Source organism: Mobula birostris, chromosome 10, assembly GCF_030028105.1.
Source record: "Mobula birostris isolate sMobBir1 chromosome 10, sMobBir1.hap1, whole genome shotgun sequence".
NCBI lineage: Eukaryota > Metazoa > Chordata > Chondrichthyes > Myliobatiformes > Myliobatidae > Mobula > Mobula birostris.
In genome coordinates, this window is record NC_092379.1 from 125462745 (window position 1) to 125480614 (window position 17870).

A 17870-nucleotide genomic window follows, 5' to 3' on the forward strand; every position below is an offset into this window, starting at 1 on the left:
AAACAGCTGCATACTCTGCCTTACACAATGGGGATTTCCTTTCAAAATGTTCAACAGGCCCAGATCACAGAAAATTTAGCAAATGACTTTAGCTTGATATGATGAATGTAATGGAGCATCGTATTACCATATTTCCTTATAATATAGAGCATTTCAACTTATTTGTCCATGCCCATTTACAGAGCAATCCCATTCTTGGCAAATATTCATTGCAATCTTATTCCCATAAACTACTCCCAGATTCTAGTAAGCAATAGGAGCAATTTACAGTGGCCAATGAACAATCCATGCACCTTTGGGAGATAAGAGGAAAACCACATGGACTCAGGAAGAATGTGGAAACTCCACACAGACAAAAACAGTTAAGAATCAAACTTGAATCAATGCAGATGTGAATGAGCAGCTCTGGTAACTGCACCTCTGTGCAACCATTTTATAGACCTTCAAAATCTTTGGGATTTTGCCTTTGTAGTTCAACCATTATGTTTGCTGCATCACTTTTAATTATAGCAGTGTTTCATTCCCTCTTTGATCTTCCAATACTAACCATACGCCCCTTTCATTTCTCCTGATGTGTTCCAAGTTTGCATTCTCCTAGAGCAAGAAAGGCAAATTTGAGTGCAGGCAGTATGAATCTGCCTTGACTTCATTGCAACTAAATCTTACCTGTACTAGTTCACTGAAGATGTAATATTCAGTCACTTTTTTTAACATGATATTTTGGTCACAATGGAAAAATTTGTAATAGCAGAAAATATTCATTAATACGTATTTGTTTTTAGGTCACAGGTAATAGCAACAACAAAAATAACTTCTGTACAAGTGACTAAAGACAGATAATACATACTGTACACATTTTAATCAATGGAGTGCTAAAGGTTTAAAACAATTCTTTAAACACATTTTTTGCATGCTATTTTGTTAAACGATCATTTTTCATGGAACCATAAATGCATAATTTGTTGGTTCAGAGGAGAGATCATAGAAAGTGTAATTTAGCAATCACCTAGGAAGTGATACCATTTCTTATGAAAACAAATATAATTTTTTTGTTTCAGCACAAGGAACAAAAGATTGACTTTGAATTCTGTCAGAATTTTAGTTGCATCTTCTTTGTTGGTTCGGCAGATAGCGATTAAAAAAACATTAAATCAACAATTTGCTGTTAACTTACAAGCAAATTAGCCTCTGCAACTTTTACAAACAATGTTTTTTTCCTGTAGAAATATTTCTATTATTCTCACTGATGTTTAATTTTCAATTTCTTAAGAATTTTGTTTCTTTACCTTCCTTGTGTGACATCCAGTTTGATTGCAGTACAGTCTCTCTTTATGCTCAACCAATTCAGTCTGCACACACATGACAGCACCCATATTTTTTTTCTCATCTGTGCAGCTGTAAATCAGTTTTAGTGTGATAAGTTTCTTGTTGTTGCCAGGGAATCTCCTGAACTGATTTCAATTCCTGCTGTTTTGACATTATTTCAAGTTCTTCAAGGACCCATCCCTGGCTCCATCAATATCTTGTCCACATGCTGTTGTTCAGGGGCAAAACCTAAAAACATGATAGCGTCAACATACAAGATTATACTCTCATGTCATTACTACATGTCTCAACAATTTTTACAAACATTGATTTACAATGCTGCTGCTCAGGTATAGTATTAGATGACTGCAAGTTTCTTCCAAATGCAGGAGGCCAGGCCTTCAAATTTCAAATAAATTTATTATCGAAGTACATATATGTCACCATATACCACCCTGAGATTTATTTTCTTGCTGACATTCAAAGATTCAAAACACATTTATTATCAAACTATATATGCAGTATACAACCCTGAGATTAGTTTTCCCACAGACAGCCATGAAACAAAGAAACACCTTGGAATCCATTCAAAGAAAACATCAAACACCCAATGCGCAAAAAAAATAACAAATTGGGGAAACAGTAAAAAAATGAGCAATAAACACAATATAAAACATCAAACCACAGAGTCATTGAAACAGTATAGGAATGTTACAGTGGTATATAATACAGTGTGTATATTTCAGATGATATCTCTATTGAGTAGGAGTTCATGGCTAAGCAGGGAGGAGTGTTGTGTATTTAATATTTAACTAATATTTGAGTAAATGCATATATATATATATATATATATATATTGGTTGATTAAGCATTCTTGTTCACTTAAATCATGAGTTATGTATAAATATGTGAATTGCATACGTCATCACAATATGTGCCCGCTTCACTTAAAGTAAACACAAAGTGAGACTCACATTCCCAGACTCCTTTGTTTTCCTTTGAACTAGTTTAATGTTTTGAAGTTACAAAGCATAACATTCACAGTAGATACAAAGAAACAAAAGAATCAATGAAAAACAAACAATGATAGACAAACAACCGATGTGCAAAAGATGACACTATTGAAATACAAAAATAAACAGAAAATAGTAAGTGAAGAGTAGGATGCAGAGAGCTTTAATGCTTCCTTGGTGGGGGACAGGAACTGGACATCCATGGTGAAAATGAAACCATCAGCGCCAGGGAATTGAAAGTTACTGAGAAGATCGTGAACATGAGAAATGTGGTGGTTGTAGCTTTGAAGGGACTGAACCAAGGGTGATAATTTGAAGTTGAGGTATGAGGACATGGGTTCAGGGGCAGCAGCAAGCAGAGACAATAGGCCTACCCAGAGAGTCAGGTTTGTAGATCTTGCACAGGAGGTAGAAGAAAGCAGAGTGGGGTAAAGGATGGTGGCAGTGGATGGGATTTCTCCAGAGTTGATGAGGTCAGTGATGGTGTTAGAGACAGTTTTCTGATAGTCAGGAATGGGGTTTTCTTCAAATCAACCTATATTGCTACAGATTATTTTATTCTATGCCTTTGGTCTTGCTTCTATGTGCCTGTGATGTTGCAAGTCAGTTTTACATTGTACCTTGGCATACATCTACTTGTGTATATGACAATAAACTCGACTTTGAAATATCTATCCATTCCCTTAACGAGAGAATCCCCATCTAACTTGTTATCTTTACGCAACACACGTCAAAGTTGCTGGTGAACACAGCAGGCCAAGCAGCATCTGTAGGAAGAGGTGCAGTCGACGCTTCAGGCCGAGACCCTTCGTCTGAAACGTCGACTGCACCTCTTCCTACAGATGCTGCTTGACCTGCTGCGTTCACCAGCAACTTTGATGTGTGTTGCTTGAATTTCCAGCATCTGCAGAATTCCTGTTGCTTTTGTTATCTTTACCTTTCCTTTCTTTCCCTGTACAACTGAACAACCCATCATCATATAGTCTTGGCTCTGACTGAAAACTTCCTCTCATCAGTATCAAGAATTGAATACTTCTTAGAGAATAACATGAGCTGAGGGGTTTGGAATACTCTGCTCCTCAGATTCAGATTTAGTTATCACATGTACACTGAAACATAGGGTGACACGGCAGACCTGAAGAAAGGTCTCAGCCCAAAACATTTCAATAGATGCTATCTGACCTGTTGAGTTCCTTCAGCAGTTTGTGTGTGTCGCTTCGTATTTCCGGCATTTGCAGAATTTCTCGTGTTTATATCATGAAATACATTGTGTTAAAAGCCAACACAACCTAGCAATATGCTGGTGGCAGCCCACAAGTGTCACCACACATTTTGGTGCTCTCTCATCCAAAAATAGTCTGAAGATTGAATTGGGTTTTACTGATACTTCTCTGCAGTATTGTACTTATCCAACCATCATCTCCCAATGAATGGTCTCAGTCATCGACTGTTTACTGTCCTCCATGGATGCTGCTTTACCTGCTGAGTTTCTGCAGCATTTTGTGTGTTACTCAAGATTTCTAGCCTCTGCAGAATCTCCTGTGTCAGTCATCTCCTTGGGCTTGCTCATGAAGTGTGGCCCCATGGGTGAAGTACATCTACTCAAGGTACCTTTATATCCACCTCACAAGCTTCTTTCCCATATGGGGCCTCTGTTTCCTGTGCTCCTTTTATACTCAATGGGACTGTTCCCTGCCCTCATTCCATTCTGTATGTCGGGATCGTTAAAGTGATTAGTATTCCCTAACCTTTGTTTGAGGCTCAACCCAGAAATACACAAGTGTGAGATCTTATTTAGTCCTCATCTGAGTTTTATAGACAATAGGTGCAGAAGTAGGCCATTCGGCCGTTCAAGCCAGCACCGCCATTCACTGTGATCATGGCTGATCATCCACAATCAGTACCCTGTTCCTGCCTTCTCCCCATATCCCTTGACTCCGCTATCATTAAGAGCTCTATCTAACTCCTTCTTGAAAGCATCCAGAGAATTAGCCTCCACTGCCTTCTGACACATCCCATAACAAATAAGAGCACGGAATTTGAGTCTGCTTCACAATTTAATTAAGGCCAATTTTTCTATCTCAGCATAATTTTCCAACATAACTCCCATTTGTTTAGGAAAACAGGGCCTTCCTCAATGTCTAGAAATGTATGATTATATCATTTGAATGAACACAATGTCAGAACCTTCACAGCCCTCTGGGTTGGAGAATCCGAAAGGTTCCCCTCCCTTTGAATTAAGAAAGTTTTCCTCATCTCAATCCTAAATGGCCTACCGTTTATTCTGATAGTATGACACATGATCTTTGACCTCTCAGCAAAGGGTATTATCCTCTCCACATCTGGCATTCAAGCCCTTTAAAAATGTATAGCAACACATGAAAGAGCTGGAGGAACTCAGCAGGTCAGGCAGCTTTTATGGAGGGAAATGGGCATTCAATGTTTTGGATTAAGACCCTTATTCAGAATGTGTTTGTGTGGACATCTCCTTTCATTGTCCCATTCTCATTCTCTCATAGCGTATCTGCCATCTCTGGAAATAATTTAGTGAACCTTTGCTGAACTTGTTCTAAGACATGAAAAATTGTTTCTTTGGTAAGGAGAACAAAAATGCCCTATACAACTGCAATGAGGCCCTTACTCCTGTATTCTGATTCTTTCATCACAAAGTCTAACATGACATTTGGCCATGTAATTGCTTGCTTCTCCTACATGTTGTCCTGCAGAGATTACAAGCACGCCTGGATACCTTTGAACATTAACACTGTTTGATCTCTACCTACTTAACAAACATTCTACTTTTCTGTTATACATGACTGTTTCTGTTATAGATGCTTTCCACGTTTTACTCCATCTGCCACGTTTTTTTCCATTCATTCACCTTGTCCATGTCTACTTGAAGCCTCTTAGTTACAATCCCAATTCTTTTAATAGCCTCAGCAATGTTGGAAATATGATATTTGGTTCCCTCAGCCAAATCATTGATATCGACTTGGTAAAGCTGGCAGACAAGCATGGATCTCTCCTGTTCCCCACCAGTCTGAGCCTGCCAGCCTCAGGAGGGCCCATAAATTCCAACTCAACTCCTTCTGCACAATAACCAATTCACATTCCATGCCATTATATTACCATTAATTTCTTCTGTGTGGGCCTTCCAAAGATCCAAATACACCACATTTACTGGTTTCTCCCTTTTCTCCCAGTTCATTGGCTATATTTAAGAGGGAGTTAGATATGGCCCTTGTGGCTAAAGTGATCAGGGGGTGTGGAGAGAAGGCAGGTACAGGGCTCTGAGTTGGATGATCAGCCATGATCATACTGAATGGCAGTGCAGGCTCAAAGTGTCGAATGGCCTACTCCTGCACCTATTTTCTATGATTTTATGTTTCTATTCTATTAGTTATGAAATGTCATAGAGTAATACAGCACAGAAACAGGCCCTTAGGCTTAACTCGCCCATAGTGATCACAGTGCCTGTCTAAGGTAGTCCCACTAAGTCCCTACCCCTTTAAGCATCCTCAAAGAACTCTAGAAGATAAGTCAAACATGAATCCAAGTTGGTTCTGCCCAGTCCTATTATCATTATCAACAACATTATTCGTCCCCAGCTTTAGGATATATTAATATCATAGACGTTGTGTTCATCTTCTCTGAGTATTAGGAGAATTAATGCATATCCCATTGCCGCTCAGGTTAGCATGTGGGTTGCGATGCAGCTGGTTGAACTGGAATTTCCATTTTCACCACATTTTAACTACCAAAGATTAGCTTTGTTTGTCATTGAAGCATACAATGAAATGCATTGTTTGCGTCAACAAGCAACACACTCCGAGAATTATGCTGGGGGCCACAGTTCCAGCGCCAACACAGCATGCCCACACCTCAGTAACCCTAACCCAAACCATGTGGGAGAAAACGGGAGCACCCAAAGGAAACCCACGTGGTCATGGGGAGAATGTACAAACTCCTTACAAACAGCGGCAGGAATTGAATCCCGATTCAGGAATCACTGGAGCTGTAAAGAGTTGTGTAACTGCCACGTTACTATGCTATTCCTAGTTTAGTAGTAAAGGCATCTAAAGATAAAGGTCAAGAATTTAATCACAGCACATAGCATATTCTAGTTTTACTATTCATGGTGATTTGAAGCATTCACTCCTGATTTCCATCCAGATTTAAAGATTCTTTATATTGAAAAAAAAATCAGCCGAAATAATTTTCTTCAATATTAAGAACTTTCCATAGAGTTATTTTATTTTCTTTAATTTTTAACCTTACAAGGTCAAAAATGCTGACTCTTGTAGGTTTCAGTCTATTGTTGCTGGAAGCTCTCCCCATCTAGCTGACATTTGCAATACTTATGCACGAAGCTTGATAGTGAATAACTAGTAAAATATTTGATCATGGAACTCTTGCTAACTTTTTCCATTCCATAACAATAAGTCACTGAGTTCATATGAAGCATGTCTACTGCCATCTGTTTGAGTCAGTTAGATCTGCACAATAAGGACACGAACTGGGGCCTTCCTAGTTTGTGTAGATCTATTTAATTCTATTTTCAAGTCAGTGATCAGGATGAAAATATCTTGGAGATAAAAAAAATGTTAATATTCTTTTCAGCCAAAGGTGAGATACTCTTTACTACCATAATTAACAGCTGTATTGTGGTCATAGTCACATCATACCTGTTGCATCTGTGCCCCAGAACACTGAGCTACCAGTCCTGCCCATCCCTCAGCCATCTATGAGAAAAAGCCATAATACTATATCTCAATCCCACATGCCTCCCTATGCCCTGAGCTCATCTGCCTTACCGATCAAATATCTTACATTAAAATAAATGCAAGTTTAGTCTATTTGACTTTCCCAGCTCCCTGGACTTGCTTTAATTTCTATACCTATCTCACACACAGCACCCTAGCAGAGACGTTAATTTCACAGCGCTAGCTTTTACCGATTTCGATTCCCACCGATGCCTGTAAGGAGTTTGTACGTCCTTTCCATGACCATGTGGGTTTTGTCTGGGTGCTCTGGCTCCCTACCACACTCTGAAAGTGCATAGGTTAGGGTTAGTGAGTCGTGGGAACGCTATGTTGGTGCTGGAATTGTGATGACACTATAGGTTGCCCAGCACGTCCTCAGGCTGTATAGGTCTTTGAAGCAAATGATGTATTTCACTCCATGTTTCAATACACATGTGACAAATAAAGCTGGTATTTATCTTTTTTTTCTAATCTTTGTTGTGCCACAATTCTGGCTATTGTTGCTGCTGTCCTCTGAAAGGCCTCTGAGAGACACGTGCACGCAGCTCTCCGGTGAAAAATGATATCGTATCTGTTAAATAGGGGCCGTGGACAATTCTGATTTGATGAAGACAGACGTGAGAAGCAGAGGAACATCTGGAGAAATTTCTGGAATGCCTGGTTCGCTGCTGTTGTTACTGTGCAATCAAGAGTCTCCGAAGGGTAGGCCTCAAAATCCCCGGCTTTGCCTGCTGCTGGCGACCGAGGCTGAGGTCGAAAAGTTTGGACAGAGATGGTGCTCGGCACTAGGTGTTGGAGAGCTGATCAGAGCTCGAAGTTTTCAGAGGACTCAGAGTCGGACTGTGGTCGGGCATAGCAGGGAAAGTTTTCTCCTGTCTGCGTGAGATGAGGGACTTTTGAGAAACTTTGAACTTTTTTACTGTGTCATGGACTGTTCTTCATCAAGTTATGGTATTGTTGCACTGTTGTAACTATATGTTATAATTACGTGGTTTTGTTAGTTTTTCAGTCTTGGTCTGTCCTGTGTTTTTGTGATATCACACCGGAGGAATATTGTATCACTTCTTAATGCATGCGTTACTAAATGACAATAAAAGAGGACTGCGTGTCCTCATAATCTAATCTAATCTAATCTAATCCTCCCAACTGTGCCCAAAATGATGTACGTTACTAATAGGAAAGGCCAGAGGGAAATACTGCACTCCCAGTCTACAACACCTACCTTTCCTTGCAGAAACCGGCTATCTGTTGCCTATACCTTCACTGTGAGCATCTCTCGAAAGTCGCTGTTTAGGGATGTGGTATTTGGCTGCATTTGGTATCACAACACGAAAATGAAAATCCAAAGAAAAAGCATACTTGCTGGAAATCTCAAAATAAAAACAGAAAATACTGGAACTACACAGCAGGTCAGGATGCATTTGTGCAATGAGAAACAGAGGTAATGCTTGAGGATCCTTTGTCAGTACTGGCAGTGAATTGTTTGGGTTTAACTAATGTCACTGAAAAAAAAATCTTTATTAGTCAATTATCCACTTGAAGTGACCTATAAAGATTGGCTTTATTTGTCACATGTACATCAAAACATACAGTGAAATGTGTCAGGTGCATCAAATCAAATCAGCGAGGATTCCGCTAGGCAGCCCGCAAGTGTTGCCACACTTCTGGCGCCAACATTGCGTGCCCACAGCTCACTAACCCCAGCCGTATGTCTTTAGAATGTGGGAGGAAACTGGAGCACCTGGAGGAAATCCACACAGTCATGGAGAGAGCGTACAAACTCCTTACAGACAGCGGCAGAATTGAACCCCAATCTTTACAACTTGTGCTGTAAACAGATTTCACTAACCACTACGCTACTGTGCCAACCCTATTCACTCTACTGTATTCTCAACATGAAAATCCTTGCTATATGACTTTAGGTCTCACTTATCTAACACCATTCCCTGGTAGTTGCTGGCATGCAAACCTAAAATAACCTACTACTTAACAGCTCCATGGGATCACCTTCAAGTTTATTGTCATCCAATCATAAACATGTATACCGCCAAATAAAACAATGTTCCTCCAGACCAAGGTGCACAACACAGTACATATAACTCACACACAACACATAAAGTAATATACCACAAATAAGTCACATTTATCACACAAGTTAAAAAGTGAACAGGATAATGCTACTAATGCTTCATACCTTCACTCTATGGATTGCAACAGGTCATGGTGATAATGTACCATTTCCTTCCAAAAGGCAATAAAATTTTACCCTTACAAGTAATCATTGCATGTCAGAACGTAATTTCTTGAAGTATATTCAGGTCGACCTTCACTAATCCAGCACCATTGGGACCTGAGGAGTGCTGGATTAGTGAAAATGCCGAATTACAGAAGGATCACATTAAGCAATAGCTAACCTTCACTAATCCAGCACCATTGGGACCTGAGGAGTGCTGGCTTAGTGAAAATGCCAAATTACAGAAGGATAAGATTAAGCATAATCAGTGCCGGGTTATCAAAGGAACCGGATTACAGGTAGTCGGATTAGTGAAGGTCGACCTGTAGTACCTTTGTCCTTGGTATCTTTGTGATACTCTGCAGGGAGCTGTGAACTTACTTCAGAGAGAATAACACATGATAATGGGGAAAAGGCATTTAATATTTTTACATTCTAGGAGACTTCGCTCACTCGGGTTTGTTGATTAAGTACATAAGGCATCGATTGGCAGATATGATAATAAATTGGATTACACTTTAGCTTTGTGGGAGAAGCCTGCAAGTGGTTGTAGATGGTTGCCTCTCTGACTGGAGGCCTGTGACTAGTGGAGTGCTGGGACCATTGTTGTTTGTCATCTATATCATTGATCTGGATGATAACGTGCAAATTTGCTGATGACACCAAGACTGAGGGAGTAGTGGACAGCGAGGAAGACTATCAGAGCTTGTAGCAGGCTCAGGTCCATCTAGGAAAGTGGGCTGAAAAATGTCTGATGGTATTTAATGCATACAAGTGTGAGGTGTTGCACTTTGAATAGATCCCCCAGGGTAGGTCTTACACTATGAGCGGTAGGGCACTGAGGAGTCTGGGATTACAGGTCCATCATTCATTGAAAGTGGTGACACAAGTATAAAAGGTCATAAGGAAAACTTTAGGCACATTGGCCTTCATAAATCAAACTACTGAATACAGAAGATGAAATGTTATGTTGAAGTATAAGATTTTGGTGAGAGTTAATCTGAGTATTGTGTGCAGTTTTGGTCACCTACCTACAGGAAAGATGTAAATAATGTTGAAAGAGTACAGAGAGAATTTACAAGGATGTTGCCTGGCCTGGAGAACCTGAGTTATAAGGAAACATTGAATAGGTTAGGAGTCCTTGGAAGTTAAAAGATTGAGGAAAGATTTGTAAAAGATATCCATAATTATGAAGGGTACAGATAGGGTAAAGGCAAGCAGACTTTTTCCACTCAGGTTGGGTGGGACTACAACTAGAAGTCATGGGTTAAGAGTGAAAGGTGAAATGCTTAAGGGGAACATGAGGGGAAACTTCTTCAATCAGACGGCCGTGAGAGTGTGAAATGAGTTGCCAGCACGTGGTACATGCAAGCTTGATTTCAACTTTTAAGAGAGGTATGGATGGGAGGGAAATGGAGGGCTATGGTCCCGGTGCAGATTGATGCGACTAAATGGGATAAATAGTTTGCCATGGACTAGATGGGCTGAATAGCCTCTTCCTATGCTATACTCTATTTCCAGGAATGCTTTAAAGGGCAGAAAAAAAACCATGCTCAATATTCTATTCACTACCACACTGTAATATTTGTCTATAAAGTAAAACAGAATTGCTTTAAACAGAATTACTTGATTAAAAGTAACGATTCAAAGGAAGCAGCAATGAACTCAATTATGTTCAGAGTACTGCCAATTTTCCAATTGCAGCCTAACCTTAAACATTGACTTGGAGAAAGTTAGTTCTTCTATTTTACATCCAGAAAATAAATCCTTGAAAATTTTCTTCTGAGAATCTGCAAGCTCATTGGCACTGCAATCTCCAATTTGGCATGCTGTACCACTGAAGCCATAAAGATGGGAGACCAGGTTCAGGAACAATTATCACCCGTCAGCTATCAGGCTCTTGAACCAGAGGGGATAACTTCCTTTGACTTCATTTGCTCCATCACTGAACTGTTGTCACAACCTATGAAGTCACCATCAAGGACTCTTCATCTCAGGTTCTTGATATTTGTTGCTTATTTATTTATTATTACTACTATTATTGTTGTTGTTATTATTAAAATTTTGTATTTGCACAGTTTATTGAGTTTTGCACACTAGTTGTCCATCCTGTTGGGTGCTGCCTTTCATTGACTCTATTATGGTCATCTGATTTATTGAGTATGCCAGCATGAAAACAAATCTCAGGGTTTGACATATGTATATATACTTTGATAATAAATTTATTCCAATGTTCTGAGCTTTTACAATGTCCTCTGTTAATGAGTTATCAATCTCGCCACCTACTGGTGTTACATACAATCGTGGCTGTGAATTGACACTTCCACCCAATAAGAATTCGAGAAAATTGTAATTTTTTTCCTCATTTTTAGCATTTCAGTCACAAATTGAGTTGCTCCTGTCCAACTAATATCACTGACTTTTTTTGGTTAGTTAATTATCCGCTTGAAAAAAACCTATAGACAGTCTTCTGCTACTTTGCGAGGATTTATGCTTCTGCTCGGGTTACAGTCCATTGTCTACCCTCCTGTCATCTAGCTAAATACACTGCCCAATGTCCTTTCCTCCTTGGAAAAGACTAGATTGATGGCTCATGACAGGAAAATGAACAGGTTCCATCTACACCCTTTGCTCAAGGTTACTTCAAAATTTAATGTCTGTGAAAGAATTTCAGTTTAAATTCATGAGTGTAAAAAATTATTTTATTTTATTGTAAAATACTGGACAGACAATATTTGCATACAGCACCTCTGTCCTATTATCTTAATAATCTCTTGCAAAAAGCAAATATGGAGAATGGAACAGGTGCATAAGACCATAAAACCATAGGATACAGGAGCAGAATCAAGTCATTTGGCCATTGAGTCAGCTCTGCCATTCCAACACAACTGATATATTATCCCTCTCAACCCCATTCTCTTGCCTTCTTCCCATTACCTTTGATGCCCTTCCTAATCAATAACTTATCAATCTCCACTTTAAATATACCCAATAACTTGGCCTCCACAGCTGTCCATGGCAATGAATTCCACAGATTCACCACCCTCTGGTAAAATAAGTTCTTCATTATCTTTGTTCTAAAGGGACACCTTTCTGTTCTGAGCCTATACCCTCTGTCCTAGACTCTCTAACTTTAAGAAACATCCTCATCATGTGCACCCCATCTAGTCCTTTCAATATTTCATGCATTTCATTGAGATCCCTCCTCATTCTTCTGAACTCCAGCAAGTATAGGCCAGAGCCATCAAATATTCTTCATACATTAATCCTTTTATTCCCAGGATCATTCCATAAACCTCCTCTGCATACTTTCCAATGCCAGCACATCCTTTCTTAGATACTTAGATACTCCAAGTATTGTGCCTGACCAATACCTTATAAAGGTTCAACATTATATCTTTCCTTTTACAATTCTAGTTCTCTTGAAATTAATGCTAACATTACATATGCTTCATTACTACTGACTCAACCTGCAAGTTAACCTTTAGGGAATCCCGCACTAGGACTCCCAAGTCCCTTTGCGTCTTTAATTTCTGAATTTGCTCTCTATTTTGAAATAACTTACGCCCTTAATTCTTCTACTAAAGTGCATAATCATAACCTTCCCTACGCCGTATTTCAGCTGCTGCATCTTTGTCCATTCTCCTAATTTGTCCAAGTTCTTCTGCAGACTCTCTGCTTCTTGAACATTATCTGCCTCCCCGCCTGTCTTCATACCATCCACAAGAATTGTCCCTTGATAATTTGTTTAATATCCTTAATCAGCCAAATAAAGGGACCTCAGCCTAAAAACACCAACTCACAACGTAATTGCACCCCAATAACTCTCCCTTATGGGACAAACTACATTGGCAGAGGCATGGGAAACTGTTCCCCCTTGTTTGCCACCTGTATTTCTATGCAGGAATCAGAAGAATAAAAATAAATCACAAAAAAAAGAAAATTTGCAGATGCTGGAAATCCAAGCAACACACTCAAAATGCTGGAGGAACTCGGCAGGCAGCATCTATGGAAAGAAGTACAGTCGACATTTCAGGCAGAGACCCTTTGGCAGTACCGAAACATCGACTGTACTTTTTTTCCATAGATGCTGCCTGGCCTGCTGAGTTCCTCCAGCATTTTGCGTGTGTTGCTTGAATGAAAACAAATATTTATAATATAAATACAATTATTATTAATATTATATTATTAATAATATTATCTTTTAAGCAGCAGTAAACAGTTTAATCAGCATCTCTAGGAAACCAACTTAGTTTCCCCAGTTAAGACTTTTTTATCAGAACCTTCAATGGCCAGAAGGTAAAATTACATTGTTCCTTTGTTATTTGCCAAGTCATATAATGTAGACGATCATGGTCTTTCTATGATCATGATTGGACTTGGCAAATTTTTCTACAGAAGTGGTTTGCTAATGCCTTTTTTTGGGCGGTGTGTTTACAAGACGGGTGACTCCAGCCATTACCAATAGTCTTCAGAGAATGTACCAGCTGTTCATATGACCATCCACCACCTCATCCCGTGGCTTCACGGGACCCTGATCGGGGGGGGGGGGTAGTTGCATGGGGGCTATGTAGGTGGTACACCATGGCCAAGGGAGAGAAGGAGCACCGTACACCTCCTTTGGTGGAGAGATATCTCCACCCTGCCACCTTTAAAATTATATATGCGGGTATATTTTAAAACCACAAGAAGTGAAAACAAGGATTGATAGGATTTTCAATTATATTACCCTCTTTTGGTACAGTATACCAAAAAACAAACTGCTCTCACATGAAATACCTTTGCTTCACGATGGTGCTGAGGGGAAAATTACCAAGCGAGTCAGGAACATTGAGTATGCTGACAGAGTGAGGCAGAACCAGGTGGGAGGAAGTTTGAATGGAATATAAAGCTGAGCATTAAAACTCAGAGCAAATAGTTTTTGTAGTTTGAATTCTATGTAATCCTCTCAGGATAATGAAAATGTTCAGTTACAGTGAAGCTTCGACACTTCTACATTGAAAGCATTTAGTTCTGTTATGCTATTAATCAGGCGGGAGGTACAGAAACCTGGAGTCCCACAATGCCTGGCTCAAGAACAACGAATTGCCTTCACTCCTTAGGTCCCTCACCACCAGCTATTAACCTTTAACCTTCAGGTTCCTGAACTAGGCGGATAGCTTCAATCACCACTACTCTGAACTGATTTTAAAACCTCCAGACTCCCTTTCAAAGACTCTTTGCAACTCATGTTCTCAGTATTTTTTTTTTGTGCAGTTCATCTTCTTTTGCACATAGGCTGTTTGTCAGTCTTTGTCTGTGCATGTATAATATTTTGTAAAATTCTATTGTATTTCTTTTTTAGAAACATAGAAAACCTACAGCACAATACAGGCCCTTTGGCCCACAAAGCTGTGCTGAACATATCCTTGCCTTAGACGCAAACAACAGGAATTCTGCAGATGCTGGAAATTCAGGCAACACACATCAAAGTTGCTGGTGAACGCAGCAGGCCAGGCAGCATCTGTAGGAAGAGGTGCAGTCGACATTTCAGGCCCAGATTCTTCATCAGGACTAACTGAAGGAAGAGTGAGTAAGGGATTTGAAAGTTGGAGGGGGAGGGGGAGATCCAAACTGATAGGAGAAGACAGGAGGGGGAGGGATAGAGCCAAGAGCTGGACAGGTGATAGGCAAAAGGGGATACGACAGGATCATAAACTAAAGGTGTAGCTGTGGGCACCTGTATGGGTCCTAGCTATGCCTGCCTTTTTGTTGGGTTTGTGGAACAATCTATGTTCCGTGCCTATTCTGGTATCTGTCCCCCACTTTTCCTTTGCTACATCGACGACTGCATTGGCGCTGCTTCCTGCACGCATGCAGAACTCGTTGACTTTATTAACTTTGCCTCCAACTTTCACCCTGCCCTCAAGTTTACCTGGTCCATTTCCGACATCTCCCTCCCCTTTCTAGATCTTTCTGTCTCTGTCTCTGGAGACAGCTTATCCACTGATGTCTACTATAAGCCTACTGACTCTCACAGCTATCTGGACTATTCCTCTTCTCACCCTGTCTCTTGCAAAAACGCCATCCCTTTCTCGCAATTCCTCCGTCTCCGCCGCATCTGCTCTCAGGATGAGGCTTTTCATTCTAGGACGAGGGAGATGTCTTCCTTTTTTAAAGAAAGGGGCTTCCCTTCCTCCACTATCAACTCTGTTCTTAAATGCATCTCCCCCATTTCATGTACATCTGCTCCCACTCCATCCTCCCGCCACCCCACTAGGAATAGGGTTCCCCTAGTCCTCACCTACCACCCCACCAGCCTCCGGGTCCAACATATTATTCTCCGTAACTTCCGCCACCTCTAACGGGATCCCACCACTAAGCACATCTTTCCCTCCCCACCTCTCTCTGCATTCTGCAGGGATCGCTCCCTACGCAACTCCCTTGTCCATTCATCCCCCCCATCCCTCCCCACTGATCTCCCTCCTGGCACTTATCCGTGTAAGCGAAACAAGTGCTACACATGCCCTTACACTTCCTCCCTTACCACCATTCAGGGCCCCAAACAGTCCTTCCAGGTGAGGCAACACTTCACCTGTGAGTCGACTGGGGTGATATACTGCGTCCGGTGCTCCCGATGTGGCCTTTTATATATTGGCGAGACCCGATGCAGACTGGGAGACCGCTTTGCTGAACATCTATGCTCTGTCCGCCAGAGAAAGCAGGATCTCCCAGTGGCCACACATTTTAATTCCACATCCCATTCCGACATGTCTATCCACGGCCTCCTCTACTGTAAAGATGAAGCCACACTCAGGTTGGAGGAACAACACCTTATATTCCGTCTGGGTAGCCTCCAACCTGATGGCATGAACATCAACTTCTCTAACTTCCGCTAAGGCCCCACCTCCCCCTCGTACCCCATCTGTTACTTATTTTTATGCACACATTCTTTCTCTCACTCTCCTTTTTCTCCCTCTGTCCCTCTGAATATACCTCTTGCCCATCCTCTGGGTGCCCCCCCCCTTGTCTTTCTTCCCAGACCTCCTGTCCCATGATCCTCTCGTATCCCCTTTTGCCTATCACCTGTCCAGCTCTTGGCTCTATCCCTCCCCCTCCTGTCTTCTCCTATCAGTTTGGATCTCCCCCCCCCCTCCAACTTTCAAATCCCTTACTCACTCTTCCTTCAGTTAGTCCTGACGAAGGGTCTCGGCCTGAAACGACAAATGCACCTCTTCCTACAGATGCTGCCTGGCCTGCTGCGTTCACCAGCAACTTTGATGTGTGTTCCTTGCCTTAGAACTACCTAGGCTTACCCACAGCCCTCTATTTTTCTAAGCTCCATGTATCCATTCAGGAGTCTCTTAAAAGACCCTATTGTTTCTGCCTTCACCACCGTCGCTAGCAGCCCATTCCACGCACTCACCACTCTCTGCATATAAAACTTACCCCAATACCTCCTCTGTACCTACTTCCAAGCACCTTAAAACTATGCCCTCTCATGCTAGCCATTTCAGCCCTGGGAAAATGCCTCTGACGATCCACACGATCAATGCTTCTCATTATCTTGTACACCTCTATCAGGTCATCTCTCATCCTCTGTCGCTCCATGGAGAAAAGACTGAGTTCACTCAACCTATTCTCAAAAAGCATGCTCCCCAATTCAGGCAACATCCTTGTAAATCTCCTCTGCACCCTTTCTATGGTTTCCATGTCCTTCCTGTAGTGAGGTGATCAGAATTGAGCACAGTACTCCAAGTGGGGTGTTACCAGGGTCCTATATAGCTGCAACGTTACCTCTCGGCTCTTAAACTCAATCCCACGATTGATGAAGGCCAGTGCACCGTATGCCTTCTCAACCATAGAGTCAACATGGGTAGCAGCTTTGAGTGTCCGATGGACTCGAACCCCAAGATCCCTCTGATCCTCCACAGTGCTAATAGTCTTGCCATTAATGCTATATTTTGCCATCATATTTGACCTACCAAAATGAACCACCTCACACTTATCTGGGTTGAACTCCATATAACTGCCTGCAAGAAAATACATGTTTGTACATAATGTAGTAGAGGGCTATGGGTAACCCTAGGTAATTCCTAAAGTAAGTACATGTTCAGCACAGCATTGTGGGCCAATGGGCCTGTATTGTGCTGTAGGTTTTCTATGTTTCTATTAGTATATGGTATCGTATATGCACTTTGATAATAAATCTACTTTGATCTTTGAACTTTTATTCATTCCATTATTAAACTGACCTGCACAATTGCAATTCACCACCTCAGTGTCTCAGAATGTATGGATATGGCCCAAGTGTAGAGAGCAACACTGAAGCAGGTTAACAGTTCACTGACTTTAATGAGAACTGTTGCAGGATTTAAAGGAAAAGAAAAAAGTAAGTGTTAGGCCAACAGGGCCATTAACAAAAACTCTTAAACTGAAAGTTAAATGTCAACACTGTGGGTGGAAGCAATAACTAAATTTTAAATGACTTCCGCTCCTTCACAGCATCAGTCGAAATGGTAGTCCTCTTTCCTGGACAAGGATGATCATAAGCAGGGAGCGTCAATGCTGCTGTAC

The 17870-nt window shown here is 41.0% G+C and overlaps 1 long non-coding RNA gene across 4 annotated transcripts in view; it reads right to left on the reverse strand.

The window, feature by feature from the left end:
- LOC140204316 (uncharacterized) overlaps positions 1-17870 on the reverse strand; it is a 92066-nt gene that overhangs the window by 40382 nt on the left and 33814 nt on the right. For 2 of the 4 annotated variants that reach the window (XR_011887587.1, XR_011887584.1), the window contains exons 2-3: positions 1287-1554; positions 548-594 (exon numbers count right to left, since the gene is read on the reverse strand). This is a non-coding gene — a long non-coding RNA (uncharacterized lncRNA). Of the gene's footprint in view, positions 1-482; positions 595-1286; positions 1555-17870 lie in introns of those variants that run through there. The other 2 variants (XR_011887585.1, XR_011887586.1) reach the window with 2 other exon arrangements.